The sequence below is a fragment of the Solanum dulcamara genome, chromosome 12 (assembly GCF_947179165.1).
Source record: "Solanum dulcamara chromosome 12, daSolDulc1.2, whole genome shotgun sequence".
Classification (NCBI taxonomy): domain Eukaryota; kingdom Viridiplantae; phylum Streptophyta; class Magnoliopsida; order Solanales; family Solanaceae; genus Solanum; species Solanum dulcamara.
In genome coordinates, this window is record NC_077248.1 from 33,197,180 (window position 1) to 33,218,969 (window position 21,790).

The window sequence follows — 21,790 nt, forward strand, 5'->3', positions numbered from 1 at the left end:
GCTTTACTAGAAAGGTTGCACTTTTTCCTTTGATTTATTTCAGCTGACATTCTACTCAGTTAAGATTCAATCTATTTAATGGAAGTAAAATAAGACACTTAGGAGTCATCCAGAACAAGAGTTCACTCAAGCCAGCAATGGTTTTCGAGTGTCGTTCATGCCTAGAGTGTAGACTCGGGGCATTATAAACTTGGTATTAGAGCACCGAGTTCAAGATTTCTAGGATGTCTATAAAGCTATGTCTAGTAGATTCTTTTTTATCAGTTTAAAGCGTACCATATCTATAATAAGGAGTTTAACTCAATAAAAGATTCTCCTAAAAGGAGTTTATCACCCTTTTTTCATACTCTAAAATCATGCGATAGAGTTTAACTCAATAAAAGATTCTCCTAACTCGTGTGTTTATAAATTTTCATATCATTCCTCCAAAATGCACTATCATTCAAAGGGACATCACCATCACTAAGATTTCACTAACTACCATGTCCCCACTATTGAGAATGCGGACTAGAAATAGAGCTTGTATGTCTAACCTAACTACAGATGTTGGAGCTTGAAGGTTCCACAAAAACCTACTCCACAGCCTTCCCAAATTCTGAGGTAGAGTCTAGAAAAGAGGTAAATAACCTCACTAAGTTGATGGCTTCTTAACCAGGCCGTCAAAGCATTCTAGTCACTAGATATATCTCCCAAAATTCTTTAATTTCTACAAGGATCATAGATATCTTAAGAATGAATCCATCAGTCTTCACCGGGCCCATGGTTAAATAGTATCCCCATAATTTCATTGATGAGATATGAAAAATTCTAAAGGCTTTGCATGCTACTGAGGTAGAGGGAGACGAGCTTATTTCTTACCAAATCAAAGATGTAGCTAACATTGGGAAAAATTATTGGGAAAAGAGTCGCAATGAAGATGCAGAGCTAGCCGCATGGGACTAGTTTGAGGGTGCATTTTTAGACCATTTCTTTACAAGAGAGTTTAGAGAGGTGAAGGTGGAAGAAATTGTAAATATGAAGCATAAGGGGCTGATAGTAAAAAAAATGTACAGTCTTAAATTTATTTAGTTATCCAAGTATACTCTAGAGATGGTTCCTAATATGAGATCAAAAATGAGAATGTTTGTCTCTAGATTAGGCAAGTATGTGAAGAAAGAGTGCAAGGACACTTTGCTGAGTTCACACATGGACATTCCCAAACTCTTGGTCAATGGACAATAGGTTGAGGTGGACAATAAGAATGATAAGGAGGAGCATCAAAGTAAGAAAGTAAAGTTGTTCGGGAATAAGCGTAACCACTAGAGAGGTAGTAATGGCAATTATTCATTCTTTTAGAAGAGGTCTTCAGGGTACGCACCATCATCAACAAGTGCACTGCATTGAACAAAACGATTGATCAGAGGTAACAAAGTAAATATAATTTTAGAGCTCAGCATTCGAAGTCTCAAGTAAATATGTCTTAAGGTTCTTCAAGGAAGATGCCTTTTGGTAAGTGTGGTAGACTCTATTTGGAAGAGTTTCATGATTGCACTAATGGCTACTACGATTGTGGTCATATAGGTCAATTTATAAGAGATTTTCCAATGGAAAGACAAGGTACACATGGTAAGAAGGACCAGTCTTCAGCAGTAACACCATCCGGCAGAGTTGTCCAAAAGGGTACTACTTTAGGGACTGGCGGAGGTTCAAACCGTCTGTGTTCCATGGCTAATTGCCAAAATCAAGAGAACTTGCCAGATGACATCATTGGTATGTTTAAAGTGTTTTTTCTTAATTTTTATTGCTTTTTTGATCTAGGTACAAGTCTATCCTTTGTTACTTCTTATATAGCCGTGAAGTTTCGGATATGTCCCAAATGCCTTCTAGAGCCTTTCAATGTTTCTACTCCTATTGGTGAGTCTATACTAGACAATATAATCTATAGAGATTTTACAGTTTCCAACAATCATAAAGACACTACAGCCGACTTGATTGAGTTGGATATGGAAAATTTTGATGTCATTCTAGGTATGGACTAGATTTACGCTTGTTATGCCTCAGTCGATTGTAGAACTTGAATTGTCTAATTCCAATTTCTAAATGACCCATTTATTGAGAGAAAGAGTAGTCCACCGGTGCTTATAGGTCATTTTATTTCATACCTTAAGGACAGAAAGTTAGTTTCGAAGGGGTATATCTATCATACTGTTTGAGTTAGGTATAGTAGTGTAGAGACACCATCCCTTTAGTTGTGAATGAGCTTCCAGAAGCCTTTCTCACTGATCTACCTGGAGTCCCTCCGACAAGGAGATAGACTTTGAAATAGATGTTCTTCCTAATACTCATCCTATCTATATTCTATCATATAGAATGCCTCCAGCCGAGTTGAAAGAGTTAAAAAAGTAGTTGAAAGATCTTCTCGATAAGGGTTTCATTAGGCCAAGTGTCTCACCTTGGGGGCACTCTAGTCCTATTTGTGTGAAAGTAAGATGGTTTCCATAGAATGTGTATTGACTACCATCACTTGAACAAGGTCACCATAAAGAATAAGTACCCTCTTCCCAGAATTGATGAACAGTTCGCCAACATCAAGGGGCCACTTATTTCTCTAAGGTAGAGTTTAGATAAGGTTATCATCACTTGAAAGTGACATCCCGAATACCATATTCATGACCTGTTATGGTCATTATGAGTTTCTTGTGATGTACTTTGGTTTGACTAACACTCCAATAAGATTCATAGATCTCATGAACATAGTGTTTAAATAATTTCCAAATATGTTTGTTATTATGTTCATCGATGGCATCGTTATATACTCCGGAAATGAGGAAGAGCACGCCAACCATCTCAGAATTGTTCTTCAAACTTTCAAGGATAGGAAGTTGTATGCTAAATTTTCTAAGTGTGACTTTTCACTTGCATCCGTGGCATTCCAAGGCAACATTATTTCTAGTAAAGGTATCTGAGTTGATTTGCAGAAGATTGAAGGGGTAAAGAATTGGCCTAGACCCATATCCCCACTGATATAAGGAGTTTCCTGAGTTTTGTCAGTTATTACAGATGGTTTGTAGAAGGGTTCTAATATATTGATCTCCATTGACTAAGTTGACCTAGAAGGATACTAAGTTTCAATGGTCTAAAGCTTGTGAGGAAAGCGTTCATGAGTTGAAAATTAGATTGACTACTACTCCAGGTCACTAAAGCGACATGCCCTAAGGTGGAAATCCTCGCCCAAGCGATGCCTTACAGCTTAAGCGAGGTCCTGTAAAGTGATGCCAGGGACACAAAAGCGAAGGCAGTAGAAGCAGGAACCAGAACATTTAGCTAAGTCCAGAAATTCACCAATGGGGTGCTCAACAATCGTTTGGAACCCCGTGTGTGCAAAAAAACTATGATACCCCACCAAATTTGACTTTTCAGACTCAATGGCGCAACCGATACTTCTATACGAGGTCATTTTGATAAAAACTAGGTCTTATAAACAAGCACCATTTTTAGCCAAAATCCACAAGTGGCCTCAGGATTAGATCGAATTCCTCAAGAAGTGCATGAAATGTCTTTCTATACCAAACTCAACTTTTTAGAACTAACCTCACTGAGGAATTTTCATCCGAACTTATTTTCCAATATTATAGACCAGGAAAAAACTTAGGCCAAAGTTTATTTGGTAAAAAACCTAATGGTTCAAACTAGCACCAAATGCCTCGGAACTCTAGTCGTTTATGCTACTAGCCTAAATGACCAATCCAAAGTTGATAGAACTATCGGAATTCCATTCTAAGGTTGTTTACCTAACATTTTGATCGAAGTCATTTAGTCAAGTTTTAAAAGCTCCAAAATAGGAAAATGGACGTAAAATCCAAAAGAATGACCAAGCGACTGAAAAGTCAACACAAATAAGTCATAAATGACCTGGGTTTCTATAGGAATGATATAAATGACAAAAAGAAGGCATTTAGACAGAAATGACCTGGATGGTCATTATAACATCCACTACTAAAAAATACTTTCATTCGAAAAAGTAAGAGTCAAGAAGTACTTGAAGGCTCAAATAGGTCAGATAACTGGTCTTGCATCTCCTGCTCAGTCTCCCATATATCCTTTTCGACTAGATGATCCTCCAATGGATCTTAACTACAAAAATGACTCTAAATCGCAACCACCTCACATATCTAGCTAGATGGCAACAACCTCCTCAATAAAAGACAAATGATCATCCAACTCAATCAAATAATATAAAAGCACATGAGACTCACTTGGAACATACCGATACGGCATAGAAACATGGAAAAATGATTGGATAGCTTGAAATATTGCAGATAGGGCTAAATCATAAGAGACATCTCCGAGTGTCCTCAAAATTACCTATATAGTGGGGTCTAAGCTTACCTCTCCACATAAATATCATCACACCCTTTATGGGAGATACTCGCAGCAATACTCTATCACCAACTGCAAAAATCAATGGTCGGAGCCGATATCATCATAACTCAAGTATCTACTCTGAGCCATCTTAAGCCTACCTTGAATCACCCTCGCATGATCTAAGCTCTCCTGAAGTAACTCTATACCATTTGGCCTAGGCTTTTTAGACTCAAACCAACCAATAGAGAGAAAAAATGCATACCATATAAAGCTTTGAACGGGTCCATGTGAATTCTAGAGTGGTAGGTGTTATTGTATGTAAACTATGCCAAAGGAAAATATTTGTCCCAGTGACCTTGAAAGTCCAAAACATAGGTCCACAATATATCATCAAGAACATGAATATTGCGCTATGACTGCCTATCAGTCTTTGGTTGAAAATTTATGTTAAGGTCAACACGGGTGCCTAAATCCTCCTGAACATTTCTGCAACATATGAAAGTTAATTGTGAGCCCTAGTCGGAGATGATAGATACTGAAAAACAAAGAAGATGAACCACCTCCCAAATTTAGATATGAACCAATCTCTCGGCGCTGAATAAAGAATGAACAGAAATGAAGTGTGCTAACTTGATAAATCGATCAATGATGAACAAATGTTGTCAATACCTGTTGGAGTCCAGGAAAACCTATAACAAAGTACATGGTGTTCTGATCCGACTTCCACTTCGAAATGGGTAACCTCTGAAACTCACCCCAATTACTCAAATGCTCGTCCATCACCTACTAGTAACACTAACAAAGTGACACATAGTCTATAATGTCTCTCCTCATACTACTCTACCAATAATTTTTCCTTAAGTCATGATACATCTTAGAAGTGCCCGGATGGATAGAATACTTTCAAACATGGGCCTTTCTAAGGATCATCTGAATCAAACCCCCAACTCTAGAAACACATAAGTGACCATTAAACCCTAAAACACCATCTAAATCTAAGGTAGTCTGCCCGGCATCACCTTGTAGAATCCACTCTCGGAGAGCTACCAAATCCTCATCATCAAATTGACGACCCTGAATCCGATCCAAAAGAGATGACTAAGTTCTCATATAGGTTAACACCCTTATAGAATCTAAAATATCTAACTGAATCATCCTTTTTGCTAAGGACTGAATGTCCAAAGCCAATAGTTTCTCCAAAACTGATAGAAAGGCTAGACTATCCATACTCACTGCCTTCCGGCTCAAGGCGTACGCCACTACATGCTCTTTTTATGGATGGTAGAGAATAGAGAGGTCATATTTCTTTAGGAGCTCAATACAATGATGTTGCATCGAATTAAGGTTCTTCTGGCTCATAATATACTGAAGGCTTCTATAATTAGTGTAGATCTCACAACAAACTCCAAACAGATAGTGTTTCCAGATCTTAATCACAAAAACTTATGCCACCAACTCCAATTCATGAGTGGAGTAGTTGCACTCAAGATGCTTAAGCTGCCTCAATGCATAATCTATAATAAGATGCATCAATACACATCCCCAACCAATGTCGGATCCATCATAATATATTGTGAAGCTCTAACCCTAAACTCGAAGAACCAATATGGAAGTGGTGGTGACCAACACCTAGAGCCTTCCTAAGCTCAACTCACACTCCTTGAACAACTCAAATGGAATATCCAGGTGGGTCAACTGAGTCAATGGTTTTGGAATAGTAGAGAAGCCCTCAACAAAGCACTTGTAGCTACCCATTAATCTAGTGAAGCTTTGCATCTCAATGATAGAAGTAGTACTAGCGCAGTCTTAAATAGACTCAATCTTTGTCGAATCTACAATGATACCATCCTTGGACATCACATGCACTAAGAAATCTATCAAGACAAGCAAAAACTAGCACTTTGAGAACTTAGGATAAAGCTATTGATCTCTTAATTTCTAGAGTACTATCTTCAAATACTGCTCATACTCACTCCAATTCTACAATTATACCTAAATGTTATCAATGAAGAAAGTGATGAATGGATAAAGATATGGTTTGAACATACTAGTCATCAAATCTATGAAAGCGACAGGGCATTAGTCAATCAAAAAGGTGTCACTAAGAACTCATAATGGTTGTAATGAGCCATAAATGCAGTCTTAGGGATATATGATAACCTAATCATCAGCTGATGGTAATCGGGTATCAAGTTAATTTTAGAAAACACTGCGACACCCTGTAGTTGGTCAAATAGATCATCAATATAAGGCATGGGATAGCAGTTCTTCACCGTAATATTATTTAATTACCTATAGTCAATGCATATTCGCATAGAACCATCCCCCTTCTTTACAAACAAGATTGGGACACCCAAGGCAATATACTTGGCTGAATGAACCCCTTACCTAAGAGGTCTTCAAGCTGAACAATGAGTTCTTTGAGCTCTGTGTTGGGCATTAGATAAGGTAGAATAGAAATTACATGGGTGCCCAGCTCTAAGTCTATTAAAAAATCAATATCATGCTCTAGGGATAGGACAAGTAGGTCAATAGGAAAGACATCCGCAAAATCCTAAATTACTAGAACTGAATCAACTAAAGGGCTCTCCCGACTAACATCCCGCACAAAGGCCAAGCGAAACACCCAGATGCAACCAATCATTGAGCCCGAATAAAAGAGTTAATCCAACTCAGTGTTTGACTATAAGCATTGTGCTATAACTTTGAAGGAATGAATAGCATGGCTAAGGTAATGGTCTTTGCATAGTAATCTAAGACCGCATGATAAAGGGATAAGCAATCTATTCCTAGAATCATATTAAATTCTAACATGTCTAAGTGTCATACCCTTGTATAGTCACTAAGAAGATCAAAATACTTGATCCAAGACTAAAGACACGCCCACCAGGGTCGAGATTTACATTGGCTCTACCAACGATTTTGAACCTAATTGGGAAGCATAATTAACAGACATGAATGAAAATATGGAATCTGAATCAAATAAAGATGGTTGGTTGATGGCATAAAAGGAGCCTGTTGTGATGATATTGTTTGATGCATCAGCATCCATCCTCCGTAGATCTGCATAGGAATGGCCCTGCTTGCCTCTACTATATGTTTCTGATCTACCGCTTATCCTATCTCCCAGAGATCTACCTAGAGCATCCTATTGTCAACCTCGATGAACCTTAGCCTAGCCATAGCCTCTAACTAAAGAGGGTACCACTGACACTGGTGTGGCTGTAGTAGGAGATGGTGTAGCTATCTCTCGACAGGAATAATCTCTAGACTAAGGGTCAAACTTACCACAGTCATAACTACCCTGAAAGGAATAGCTTGCATAATATCGGCCACCACGGCCTGTAGAACCCGAACCTGATCCCCTCAAGCTCTAGCTTGTGTTAGGACCACCCTGATGTTGCTGGCCACCCTATGAAGAATGCAATACAGCCTGAACAGGACAGTTAGATTGTCCCTACTTAAATAGTGGGTGGGGCCTATCACATCCCCTAGTCCTGGACCTGCTGTAGCTTCCTTGATATCATATCCTCTTTTCACTACTCCCTTGGGTCTCACAACTGATATGATACATAGTCCGGGCATGATCAACTACATCAAGAAATAAGCGACTAGCTGAAGCCAAATAATATATCCAAATCCTCAACTAAACCTCAAGCCATGCATAAAACAATAAACTCTATCCTTCTCAGTGGGTAGTATCATGGTGGCTTGGCATGAGAGCACAAAAAATCTTGCCTCATACTGTGAAATAGTCATGGACCCCTACTCTAACCTAGAAAACTGCTCATAGAATCTTTTCTAACATTCGACAAAATATACCTAGATAAGAAAGCCTTAGAAAACCCATCCCAAGATATCACAAATGACCCAACTAGGCTAGTCTGTATATATGAGCATACCACTAACTAGCTGGCCCAAAAAATTAATGAGTGGTAAAGTCATCTCCTCTCGACTCTACGAGACCCAAAGACTGTAGTTTCTCTTGGCAAGTAGTAAAAAATTATCGGCATCCTCCCCAATCACCCCAAAAAATCATGGTAGTGACAGTATCTGAAACACCCTTAGATTATTCTTCTCCCAAAGAGGCATGACCCCATTCACTATCTATGGCTGATTGACAATGGATATTAGTGGCGGCTGAGCCTATAGATCAACTTCTGCTGGCTGAACCTGCAGCACCAGCATGGCTGGAGCTGGAGATGGAGCTGGGGTTGTTCTAGACCCCCTAACACTATCTAAAGATGAGTAATGACCGCCTATAGCCCAGGAGCCATAGCTACTGCGAGTGGTGACTTGTTTTCTCTTGGCCCCACCAGTAGAGGGTGAAAGGAAGCTACCTAAACCTCTGCCACTAGCTCTGAAAACCTTTCTTTATCATTGGTTGGTGTTGCAAAACTCATGCGACCTTGAGGTTAGCCTCGACCCCTAGTCGGGGCTCTATCTGCGAAATTGGGTGCATCACCTGTCATGACCCAAAACTGGATGTGATGACACCTTTCTCATCCAACTAGAATAAGTTAGCCTAAACCCAACAAAAGTAAAAATAATGGAGAAGACTTAAATAATCTCAAATAACCCCCAAAATCTAGTTTTCAAATGTACAAGCCTCAACATAAAATTGAAATGAAAGATTAGTACAAATGGTGATGTCTTTATTTCTCAAATAGAACAATGCATAACAAAAGGGACAAGGGAAATCGCCAGCATCAACCATCTACCTCTTAAGTCTCCTCAAAAGCTACATAGGTGTAGAAGCAAGGACTAAGTATAGACAACACGGTACTACGCAAGTCAACTAAAAAAACCAGGCAAATCTAATAAAATACTAGAACTCCTTTCATCACAAACAAACCTCCTTAACTACAAACCTGCATAGATTAAACATAGCTCTTTCTCATCAGAAATAAAGTCATATCAATATCAAGTATGTCAATCATGGAGACAATAAAGGGTATATATACACTTTGCGATGACAAATATGATGTAATACAATGCATTGCGATATCAACTAAAGTGATGCATATCTTCCCTAATTATATACATCCGCTGATTAGCAGGCTAAAACGCATTTGGGATGCACAAGGTCTATTTTCAAAACCATTTCCCTTCTGCATAATCAACAATCATCGGAACTATTTTCCTTCGGTATAAACAATAATCATGTCTCATCACAGTGTTCCAGAACCAATGAAACTAGGCATATTCACACAAATAATGAGAATATGATGATGTTCACAGTCACAATACAATTTCTATCAATACAATTCACATCACACTATCAATAGCATATCAACATCAACAGTAATATCACTCACATCATTATAGTCATCAAAGTCATCATTTTATTACCCCTTTATCACATGATTAGGATCAATCGGTGAGAAAGTATTTCAAGTCAAGTCCCATTATCATATGAAGGCTATCATAGAATTTCATCAAACTCACATCAATTTCAAGTCAAGAAGTTCACATTTTTTATCAAAATTATAGCACACATTGCCTTTTATAAATCCCATTCTTTTATTAAACATAATTCACATGATTAAAGTCTCAAACCTTATTCACATTACTCCTAACACACATACAAAAAACAAATTCAAGTATTCTACAAGATTTACTGGATTTGATAAGTACACTTGCCTTAGCCAAAATCAAGATCAATCACTAACTTGAGCCTTCCCCTTACGATTATAGTCGAAGAACCACAATCTACTCAAATAATAATCCACAATCAAATTCCAGAACTAATGACACCAAAATCATGAAATTCAGGAAGGATCAAAATGGGTCAAAAATCTGATTCTGGAAAGGGGGTTTCAATCTGAAAGTTTTTACATGAAAAGATTCCTTGAGGTATTTGGAAATCAACAGTGAAAAACAATTTGAATTTTTTATTGAAACTAGTTCGTATTCATCATTTAACTAAAAATGTTACGTTCTTTAGAAAACCCTCAATACCCAAATCTGAAACCCAGAATCAAATCTCAAATATTTCTTGAAATATATCTTATCTATGTTTACGAAAGTTCAAGTATGAAATTTCATAAAATACATATTTAAAATTGACCTGAAAATCTTTAATTTATCAAACTCTAACTTTATCGAAAAAATGCAAATTATGTTCGTTAAATAAGATAAAAATAATCCATGAATCAACAAGTTTATGTCAAAATCCATTTACCCTTAACATAAGGATCGTAAATAAACCTTTTTCCTCAACACCGGAGTCAAAATTTATAAAAACCCTAATTTCCCTCAAAATATTTAGTGATAGGGAACAAAAACTAAATGAAGAAATCATGAAAAAATACTAAATTGAGGATTATATACTAACCCCCATAATAAATCGAGAAGAAATTCGCAAGAATTGCTCCATTCCTAGATCTACAACTTCCGATATGTTGAAAATACCAAATGAATGCAATCTGAAAATTATATACCTATACATCTCTATTTTACACCAGAAAACCAACAACTTAAATTTTCACTAAAAGAGTTGTAACTTCCTCATATGGTAGAGAAATGACCCGATTCATTTTTTTAACTGTATTAAATTATGATATGGACATGCTCATTTAATCAAAATTCAATTTTGTACTCGTTTGCCCAATAAAATATTGTTTCTGCACAATATATAATTTTTTCATATTTTACGATAAAAGTCCAATCTCAGCTTAGTAATAATGCACCAAAAATTACAGATTAGTCAGATAATTCATGCTCAAAATTTTATAAATTTTTAAATAATTATTCAGTAATTAAAACTAATAATAAATTTTATAGTTGATACAATTTGCTGAAACAGCTCCAAAGAACCCAAAAATCTTAGAGAAACTCACCTCAAAAAATCTTAGAAACTCACCTCAAAACTCGTCCAGAACCTCCCAAACACTAACCAAATATGATACTAGCAAGAAAAAAATATTTTGGACTAAATGAAATCATCAAAACACACAGAAAGTCACCTTAATCTGATGTTGACCAAAGTAAATGTCAACTTAAGAATCTCCAATTTCCAAATAAGGACATGAAGCTCATCCAAAAGCTTCAGGAACTAAATCAAACTTTCAAATAGACCAAATATCACTATTCGGACCTAGTGGAACTATCAAAACTTTAAAATGATCTTTTTAACTTTGAGTGTTGACTAAATTCAAATTTTAGCTTTAACTTTTCTCACATCTCATCTAATGGCTCAAAATCAAACCAAAACCTTGGGATCCAAACTAACATTCCATATAGACCAAAAGTCATATTCCAAAGATAATGGAACTCTCGAAATTCCAATTCTAGTGTACGAACTCTAAATGTTGACCAAAGTCCACTCAAAGGCTAAAATCTCAACAATTTCCAACTTAGGACCTCAAATCAACAATACAACCCCAAATCTGATTCCAACACTCTACTAAACCAACTTCAATATTCTGCAGCTGATGGAATCGATGGAATTCTATTTTGAGACTAAAAACTCCAAAAGACATCGAAAACCACAATTTTACAAGCCTTTAAAACTCAAAATTTTCCAAAATTCACAAGTTTTCAGGAATTCCAAAACCAACTTCATAAACTGATCGAATATGACTTGGGACAACTATCAAGAGAGGTAAAATGGTAATTTTCTAAATATTTCCAAAAATGATCTCCAGGGTCATTACATTATCCACAACTAAAAATCATGTTTGTCGTAAAACATAAAATAAAAAGAAAGAAGAATACTCGATGTTACCAAGAGCCTAAGGTATAATTTTCAAAGTCATTAATTGCCTCTCAAAAGGAACTCATTCTTAGGACCATACCATCAGAACCCACTATCAAGAACTGAACTTCTTAACCAAAATTAAAAAATCTACCAACTAGGAGTGATTACCAATTCACAGACTAATCCTTGAACCTAACCTGAATCGAAACTCTCCAAATAACAGCATAACCACCAGGATGAATTTTTTCTCACATAACCATGAGAGAATTCTGAACTAATACTTAGTAAAACTAGGAGTGAACAAGAACCAATCACCAAACACTCATAATGCACAAATTAACATAAATCTTAACAAAATTCCACCGTCGTAACATAATCCTCCCATGAGGTTAAGCTTCAAAACCCGAATACTTTGACAACATGCACTCATCAAGAGATAATTCAACATATATAACCCAAAGAAGAATATGATCAAGTAATGTCACAATCCAATCCTAGGGCCTAGATGTGACATGGAGAATGAGGAACCCGAAAGTACCTCAAACAAGTCTCTTAGCATTATTTTACCTTTCATAGGTAATGATAATAAATAAATAAGCAGAAATCATAATAGTAAATCTTGAACTTACATATGTCCAACAATACCTCTAACTTTTAGATTTAACGGAGCTAAGACAACTCACTAACTCACCCCAAATCATAATATAAAGAAATATCATGGTAAGTGTATAAAGATCTGAACATATAATAAGCTAGAAAGATAAAGGGGTATTGTTCTCAAAATATGGGAACTCACCAAAAGTAGTTTTCAAATGAAATCTCAACTAGCCATGTAGAGGAGAATGAGGAGGAGCACCGGTCCCTACATGGTGATATTATGTAGGCAAAAGAGTATGTGTTAGTACTTTGAATATACTAAGTATGTAAGCATGCATGACCATTGAAGAAACATTAAAATATTTATGTAATATAAAACATAATGCAATGCATGCATAATTAATCATATATATATATATATATATATATATATATATATATATATATATATATATATATATATATATATATATCCTTTAAAATATTTATTTTGTGGGAAAATGTCCATAACCAATATTTAAAACTGTGCGACCTATTACATGAAATCCAACATAACCCCCTACATTGGCCGGGAAGACTACTTACCGAGTAGAACTTAGTCAACTTCATTCATTTCCTTAACTTTAACTTTAAGGGCTTTCATTGATCCATTAGCCTAAGCCTACAAGGGCTCCTATGTTGGCACATGGTTATTGAGACAAGGGGTTTCTACTAGGATTTCCTTACCGAATCCCACCTCAATGCCTTATTCGGTTCTAAGTCAATCCCATGGAATATTATAATAGTTTAAAATAGTCATAGCATATAGATTAATAGTTCAAAATATCACATTCGGTGGAATAGCTCATTAAAATCTTTAGTTATTCAAATATGCAAGAATTATCCTTATAACTTAAAAAATTCATTATTCATACCATTTCATAATTCTTTTATTTTATAAGACTTCCTTTTTATCATAGACATTGATTTCATAAATATTTATTTGGAGTCAAAGCTTTCAAGTCAAACTTTATTGAAAACATAGTAAAATTAGGTGGTTTCATATCACTTCAAATTTCAAACATGAATGTAAATAAAATTACTCCTAAATACTTTGAAATCCATCAAATAAAAATCATGCTTTAAACAACCTATCATGAATTTTAAGAACCTTTAAAGAATTAAAGAGAGAAAATACTTGAAAACCAGCAATTCATACATATGAAATTATTTTGCATCAAAATATACCAATAATCATTAGTTTAACCATGATTCATGCTATTAAGTAGAAATAAGATTTACCCATAAGAAAATTTTACTTGAAATCAAGAGATTTAGTTGAAAGAGTTTTGGACTAAATGGGTGAAAAAACCCATGGATAAACACCCACATACCACAGAGTAAAGCTTAAAAAAATAAACATAATTTATCATATAATCAAAATACTTTAGGCATGAGAGTGGAAGAAATACTCTCATTGAAGCCTTACATACCTGGAATCTAAAGCGTTACTAAGAATCGAAGGAATAAACACTCTTGAATCCTAGCATTTTCTCCTCGCAGGAGTATTTTGTGTTCTATCCGGAGTATATGAATCACCGAAATAGTATTTCTACACTACTAAGAACTAAAACTATATTTTGAGAATGATTAAAGGAGTGTATAGAGAGAAAAGTTGCTTGAGAAAGCTTGATGAACAAAATGATAAAATAAGGTGGGTATTTATAGGTCTGAAGGAGGGACCTAACAATAATTAAAATAATTATAAAAAATATAAAAAAAATTAATAAAAGATTTTAAAATCATGAGTTATGTCAAATGGAGTACTATTGATGTCATGGGTGATGTCAAATGGATTTTAATCTTTCTATGGTTGGTGAGATGAACCTTCTTTTAATGTAATACCCTTTTTCAGAGCTGCGTTTGAAAAAGATAAATTCCTCATTAGAATTTTGTGTCTTCATATGAATTATTTCTCTAGAAGTCTAATTTCATGTAGTTTAAGAATTACTGATTTGGAGAATCCTACAGTGAGATATGATTTTTCTTCTATAAATACTCAATTTCGTCACAGCACCATATCTTGAAACAATTAATTTATTTGACCTACTTAACCTCCGAAACTTAATATATGGTCTTCACAAAAGTTGTAGGTAATGATGTTCGGGTTATTCAAAAATTTGAATCACCTAATTTTGATCAACCTATTAAAAGTTATGTCCAAAATATAGAAGTGATATCATTTTCATTGAGAATTAGAACATCATATACAATATTTTTAGGGGGTGTTACATTATCTCCCCCTTGGGAAAATTCATCCTCGAATAAGGAACGACTTAGGTTGAGAAGAATAAAGTGTAAACCAAAAATGCATCATTAATGCAATAGTGCAATTTAAAACATCGTTCGAAATATATTTCATAATTTTGCAAGCATATGACAAGAAAAGTTGAAATGCAAGAATTTCAAGTAATTGAGCAAGGACAACTTAATACCTTAGGTTTGGGTAGAGAGAAAAAGATGAGGGTATCTCTTAATCATATCCGCTTCCACTTTCCATGTAACACTTTCATTTGTTGATTCCTCCAAAGGACTTTAATAGATGCAACTTTTTTGTTCCTCAATCTCTTTACTTGCCGGTCTAAAATTTCAACCAGAACTTCTTCATGGGTTAAGTTTTCTTCAACATTCACTACTCTCAAAGGAACAATAGAACTAGGATCACCCACACATTTTCTCAACATAGACACATGGTATATCGGATCAACCATGGCCATTTCTAATAGCAACTCTAACTCATATGCAACCTTGCTAACACGCCTCACAATTCTATAAGGACCTACATACCTAGGGCTCAATTTCCCTTTCTTACCAAATCGAACCATACCCTTTATGGATGAAACTTCATATACACCCAATTGTCCACATTAAACTCAAGATTCCTTCTTCTAGTGTCAGAATAGGAATTTTGATGACTTTGGCCATCTTTAATCCTTCTCTAATGATCTTCACCTTCTCTAAAGCATCAAGTACCAAATCAGGGCCAACAAGGTCATCTCATCTAATTCGAATCAACCAACCGGAGATCTACATCATCTCCCATATAAAGCCTCAAACGGTGTTATCTCAATACTTGAGTGGTAACTATTATTATAGGAAAACTCGATGAGCAATAGATGATCATCCTAATTTCCTTTAAACTCCAACACACAAGCCCTTAAATATCCTCTAGTGTTTGAATCATCCTTTTGGCTTGCCCATCTATTTGAGGATGAAATGCGGTGCTCAATTTTACCTTAGTATTGAGGCCCTTTTGAAATGATCTCCAAAAGTGAGAAGTAAATCAGGTACCACAATCCGAAATAATGGATAACGGCACACCATGCAACTTTACTAACTCCCGAATATACAACTTGGCATAGTCTTTGGCACTATATGAAGTCTTAACCAGTAGGAAGTGAGCCAATTTAGTCATTCTACCAGCAATTACCCAAATCAAATCATAACTCTTTCGAGTATGAGGCAAACCCACTACAAAATCCATATTCACATCTTTCCACTTCCAAGTAGGGATTTCAATATCTTGGGATAGGCCACCCGGCCTTTGATGTTCGGTCTTCACTTGTTGGCAATTCCGATATTTGGATACGAACCTTGCTATGTCTTTCTTCATGCCACCCCACCAATAGATCTCTATTAAGTCTCAGTACATTTTCATTGAACCTGAATAAATGAAGTATGTAGAATTATGAGCCTCCATAAAGATCAAACTCCTTAGGCCATCAACATCCAGAATACAGAGTCGAGTTTGGTCGTATAGCACTTATTTCCCCTTAGGAAAAGACCTCTATCTTCTTTTCCTTCACCAACTTCTTTAACTCAATAAACGTCTGGTCAACATCTTTCTTTGATTTAACATCCACCACCAAAGAGGATTCGGAACTATTTTGAACAACCATACCACCATCATCAGTACCATATAACTTCACCCCTAATCTAGCCAACTAGTGAATATCTTTCACCAACTCCCTCTTCCCTTCATCCATATGGGCCATACTCCCCATAGACACTCTACTAAGTGCATCCACAACCATATTAGCTTTACCCAAGATGATAGAACACACTCATGTCATAGTCCTTAAGGAGTTTTATCTACCTTCTTTGCGTTAGATTAAGGTCCTTTTGGGTGAACACATATTGAAGACTTTTATGATTGGTATACGCATCCACATGCACCCCATAGAGGTAATGCCTCTAAATCTTCAGATCAAAAATAACGGCTGCTAATTCAAGGTCATGGGTAGGGTAGTTACGCTCATGCACCTTTAATTGTCTAGAAGAATAGGCTATGACCTTGTCATTTTGCATTAAGACACAACCTAAACCAAACTTTGAAGCATCACAATAAACTACAAACCCTTCTAATCCTTTTGGTAGAGTCAAAATATGATTGGAGGTAAGTCTATCTTTCAAGGTCTGGAAACTCTTCTCATACTCATCCATCCATATGAATTTGGATTTGTTTTGGGTCAATTTCTTCATAGGAGATGAAATGGAAGAAAACCCTTCGACGAACCTTCTATAGTACCCGGCTAGACCTAAGAAGCTCCTAATGTCTGAAGGAGATAACGGTCTAGGCCAATTCTTGATTACCTCCATTTTTATAGGATCAACCTTGATCCCATCATCGAACACTATGTGACCAATAAATTCCACCTCCTTCACCCAAAATTCACACTTACGAAATTTTTCAAACAATTGTCTATCCCTCAATGTTTTCATCATAACTCTCAAGTAAATTTTATGTTCTTCCTCACCTCGAGAGTAAATCAAAATATCATCAATAAAGAACACCACAAAAGTATGAAGGTAAGGTTTGAACACCTTATTCATCAAGTCCATGAATGCCATCATCGCATTCATCAACCTAAAAATCATCACCACAAACTCAAAGTGACCATACCTATTTCAAAAAGTTATTTTGGGAACGTCACACTTTCTCACCCATAGTTGATGATAGTCGGACCGAAGGTCAATTTTGGAGAAGTGACATTTCTTATGCAATTGATCAAATAAGTCATCTATTCTAGGGAGTGGGTACTTGTTCTTAATGGTCATCTTATTAAATTGATGTAGTCTATGCACATTCTAATCGACCCATCCTTCCTTCTCACAAATAACATGGGAGCACCCCATGGCGAAATACTTGGTCTTATGAACCCCTTTTCTAACAAGTCCTTTAATTGTTCCTTTAACTCTTCCAATTCTGTTAGGGCCATCCAATAAGAATAAATAGACATAGTTGGGTATCAGGGAGGAGATAGATACATGAATCAACTTTCCTTTAGAGAGGGACACTAGGAAGGTCATCGGGAAAGACATCGAGAAACTCATTGACAATGGGAACCGACTCAAGAGGAGGACTTTTGGAGTCAACATATCTAACCCTCACAATGTGGTAAATACAACCCTTAAAAATCATTTTTCGAGCCTTAAGATAAGAAATGAACTTACCCTTCACCACCGAATCATGACCCTCTCATTCTATAAGGGGATCATTTGGAAATTGGAACTTGACTCGACGAGTCCTATAATTTATGGAAGCATAAAATGAATGTAACCAATCCATCCCAAGAATGACATCTGAATCTACCATGTCAAGCTCAATGAGATCACAGGGAATAACTTTATACAAGATAGACACGGGATAACCCCTATAGAGCTTTCTAGCATTAATTGACTCACCAATGGGGGTAGACACCAAATAGGGCTCGGATAATATTTGAAGTAACATATCAAACCTATTAGCAAAGAATATAGTAACAAATAATAAATTTGCACCCGGATGTAATAGTGCATACGAATCAAAAGCAAAGACCTTTAACATACTGTTAATGATATTGGGTGCGTTCTCAACCTCTCATCTTCTGTGAAAGAAGTAAAAGAAGTTAGTAAGTTGGATACCTCCTTGGGCTTGTTGACCATGAGAAATTTGTTCTTGAGGCCTACCACCACCATCTCTATAATCCCTAGCATGGTGGCCCAGCTTGCCATACTTAAAGCATGCATTAGAGCTGGCTAAGCATTCCTCTTTATGAGTCCTTCCACACTTCTTGCAAGCGAGGAAAGTTTGAGCAGCAACATTCTCTCTTAGAACTATTGGTTTAGCACCCTTGTCCTTGTTGAACCTTAGAGGAGGAGTATTGGTGGAATCTTGTCCCACAAACCATTGCCCACCCTAGCATTTGCCATTTTTACCATAATCGGACCTTTGAGGGTTAAACCCTCCACCATCCACTCTAGCCTTTTTGAACTCCCTTGATATCTCTCTCAACTTCTCTTCTTTAATTTATTCTGTGTAAGTCATTAACCAAGAGATTCCCATCTCCTTGACCAATATTGCTATTTTACACTCCTTAGACACCAAGCTTGAGACACCAGAAATAAACTTGTTCATCCAAGATCTTGGGTCGGAGACCATGAAGGGAGCATACTTTGAAAACTTAGTGAATTTGAGAGCATAATCCCTCACGCTCATATTCCCTTGACAAAAGTTGATGAACTCTTGGATTTTGGCCTCCCTTAGCTCCAATGGGAAGAAGCGGTCTAGGAAGGCACCTCTAAACTCTTCCCATTCTATCGGCCCTATTTCTTCATCTCTCTCAACAACCCATTATTCATACCACACTCAAGACACACTTTCTAATTGATAGGCCACTAGCTCAGCTTTCTAATTTGGTGGCACACCTATGATAGTCACAATCTGGTACACCTTACCAATGAACTCCATATGGTCCTCATCTAGCTTAGAACCATTGAACTCAGGTGATTCATCTTTTGGAAATCCCAAATCCTAGAGGCCGGAATTTATATTTGGGGAGGAGGAACACCTTGATGCCCTTGGTTGGCTATGACTTAAGTCAATAATGTAATGATATTGCAAAACTCAACATGGGTTACCCCTTTCTCATGATATGGGGCATTGGGAACCGGAGGAGGTTAGTCCTCATTGTCAAGCCTTGATCTTGGATGTACTCTTCCACGAGTCATTATCTAGAGAACAAAAAATAGGTCATTGGTTATAGGAAAGCTTAGGAATGTCTAAGGCATGAAATGAATTTAAAAGAAGTGAAAACTTTTATAAATGTCCCATAGTCTCCTATTCATAGCTATGGTGCACTTCACAACCATGAACAAGGTCCTATTTGACGTGGTATGTTAGACTCTAAGGACCATTCAAAACCTCAGGCTCTGATACCAAGTTTGTCATTACCCAAGCCTAGGGCCTAAATGTGACATGGAGAATAAGGAACCCGAAAGTACCTTAAACAAGCCTCTTGACATTATTTTAGCCTTTCATAGGTAATGACAATAAATAAGCAAGCAGAAATCATAATAGTAAATCTTCAACTTATATATGTCCAATAATACCTACTTTTAGATTTAATGGGGCTAAGACAAGTCCCTAGCTCATCCCCAATCATAATAGAAAGAAATGTCATAGTAAGTATCTAAAGATCTCAATATATCATAAGCTAGAAACATAACAGAGTATTATTCCCAAAACATGGGAACTCACCAAAAGTAGTCTTCAAACGAAATATCAACTAGCCATATGGAGGAGAACGAGGAGGAGAACCGGTCCCTACATGGTGATATCATACAGGAAAAATAGTATGTGTTAGTACTATGATGTACAAAGTATGTAAGAATGCATGAAAATTGAGGAAACATTAAAACATTTATGTAATATGAAACATAATGCAATGCATGCATAATCAATCATATATATATCCTTTAAAACATTCATTTTGTGGGAAAATGACCATAACCGACATTTAAAACTATGCGATCTATTACATGAAATCAAACATAACCCCTACGTTGGCCGGGGAGACTACTTGTCGAGTAGAACTCTGTCAACTTCACTAATTTATTTTCTTTTTTTTTCTTAGCCCCTACACGAGGCTCCCACCTCTCGTGCACAGTCAAGGGTTGAGCATCACCCCCAAGCCTTAACATAAATAATAAAAGCAAAAAATACAAGGAGGGGGACATAAACCTTATCTCCGATCCTATATTGGTTCATAAGTCGGCTAAACTACTAAGGTCGGCCAACTCATCCCCATTACTAGATGGAAAGCGATAAACCTAAGGGAGCTTCACTAATTTCTTTAACTTTAACTTTAAGGGCTTTCATTGATCCATTTGCCTAAGCCTACAAGGGATTCTATGTTGGCATATAGTTAATGAGACAAGGGGTTGCTACTAGGATTCTCTTACCGAATCTCACCTTAATGCCTCATTCGGTGCTAAGTCAATCCCACGGAATAGTTTAATACTTTAAAATAGTCATAGCATATAGCTTGATAATTCAAAACATCACATTCGGTGGAATAGCTCATTAAAATATTTAGTGATTCAAATATGCAAGAATTGCCCTTATAACTTAAAGAATCCATCATTCATAACATTTCATCATTTTATTATTTTATAAGACTCTTTTTTTATCATAGATATTGCTTTCATAAACATTTATTTTTAGTCAAAGCTATCAAGTCAAACTTCATTGATAACATAGTAAAACTAGGTGGTTTCAAATCACTTCAACTTTCAAACATGAATGTAAATGAAATTACGCACAAATACTTTGAAATCCATCAAATAAAAATCATGCTTTAAACAACCCACCCTGAATTTCAAGAACCTTTAAAGAGTTAAAGAGAGAAAATACTTGCAAACCAGCAATTCATACATATGAAATTATTTTAGATCAAAATATACCAATAATCATTAGTTTAACCATAATTCATGCTATTAAGTAGAAATAAGAATTACCCATAAGAAAATTTTACTTGAAATCAAGAGATTTAGTTGAAAGAGTTTTGGACTACATGGGTGGAAGAACCCATTAACGAACACCCACATACCGTAGAGTAAAGCTTAAAGAAAATAAATATAATTTATCATATAATCAAAATACTTTAGTCATGAGAGTAGAAGGAATACTCTCATTGAAGCCTTACATACCTGGAATCTGAAGCGTTACTAAGAATCGAAGGAATAAACACTCTTGAATCCTAGTATTTTCTCCTCGCAGGAGTATTTTGTGTACTACCCGGAGTATATGAATCACCGGAATAGTATTTCTACACTACTAAGAACTAA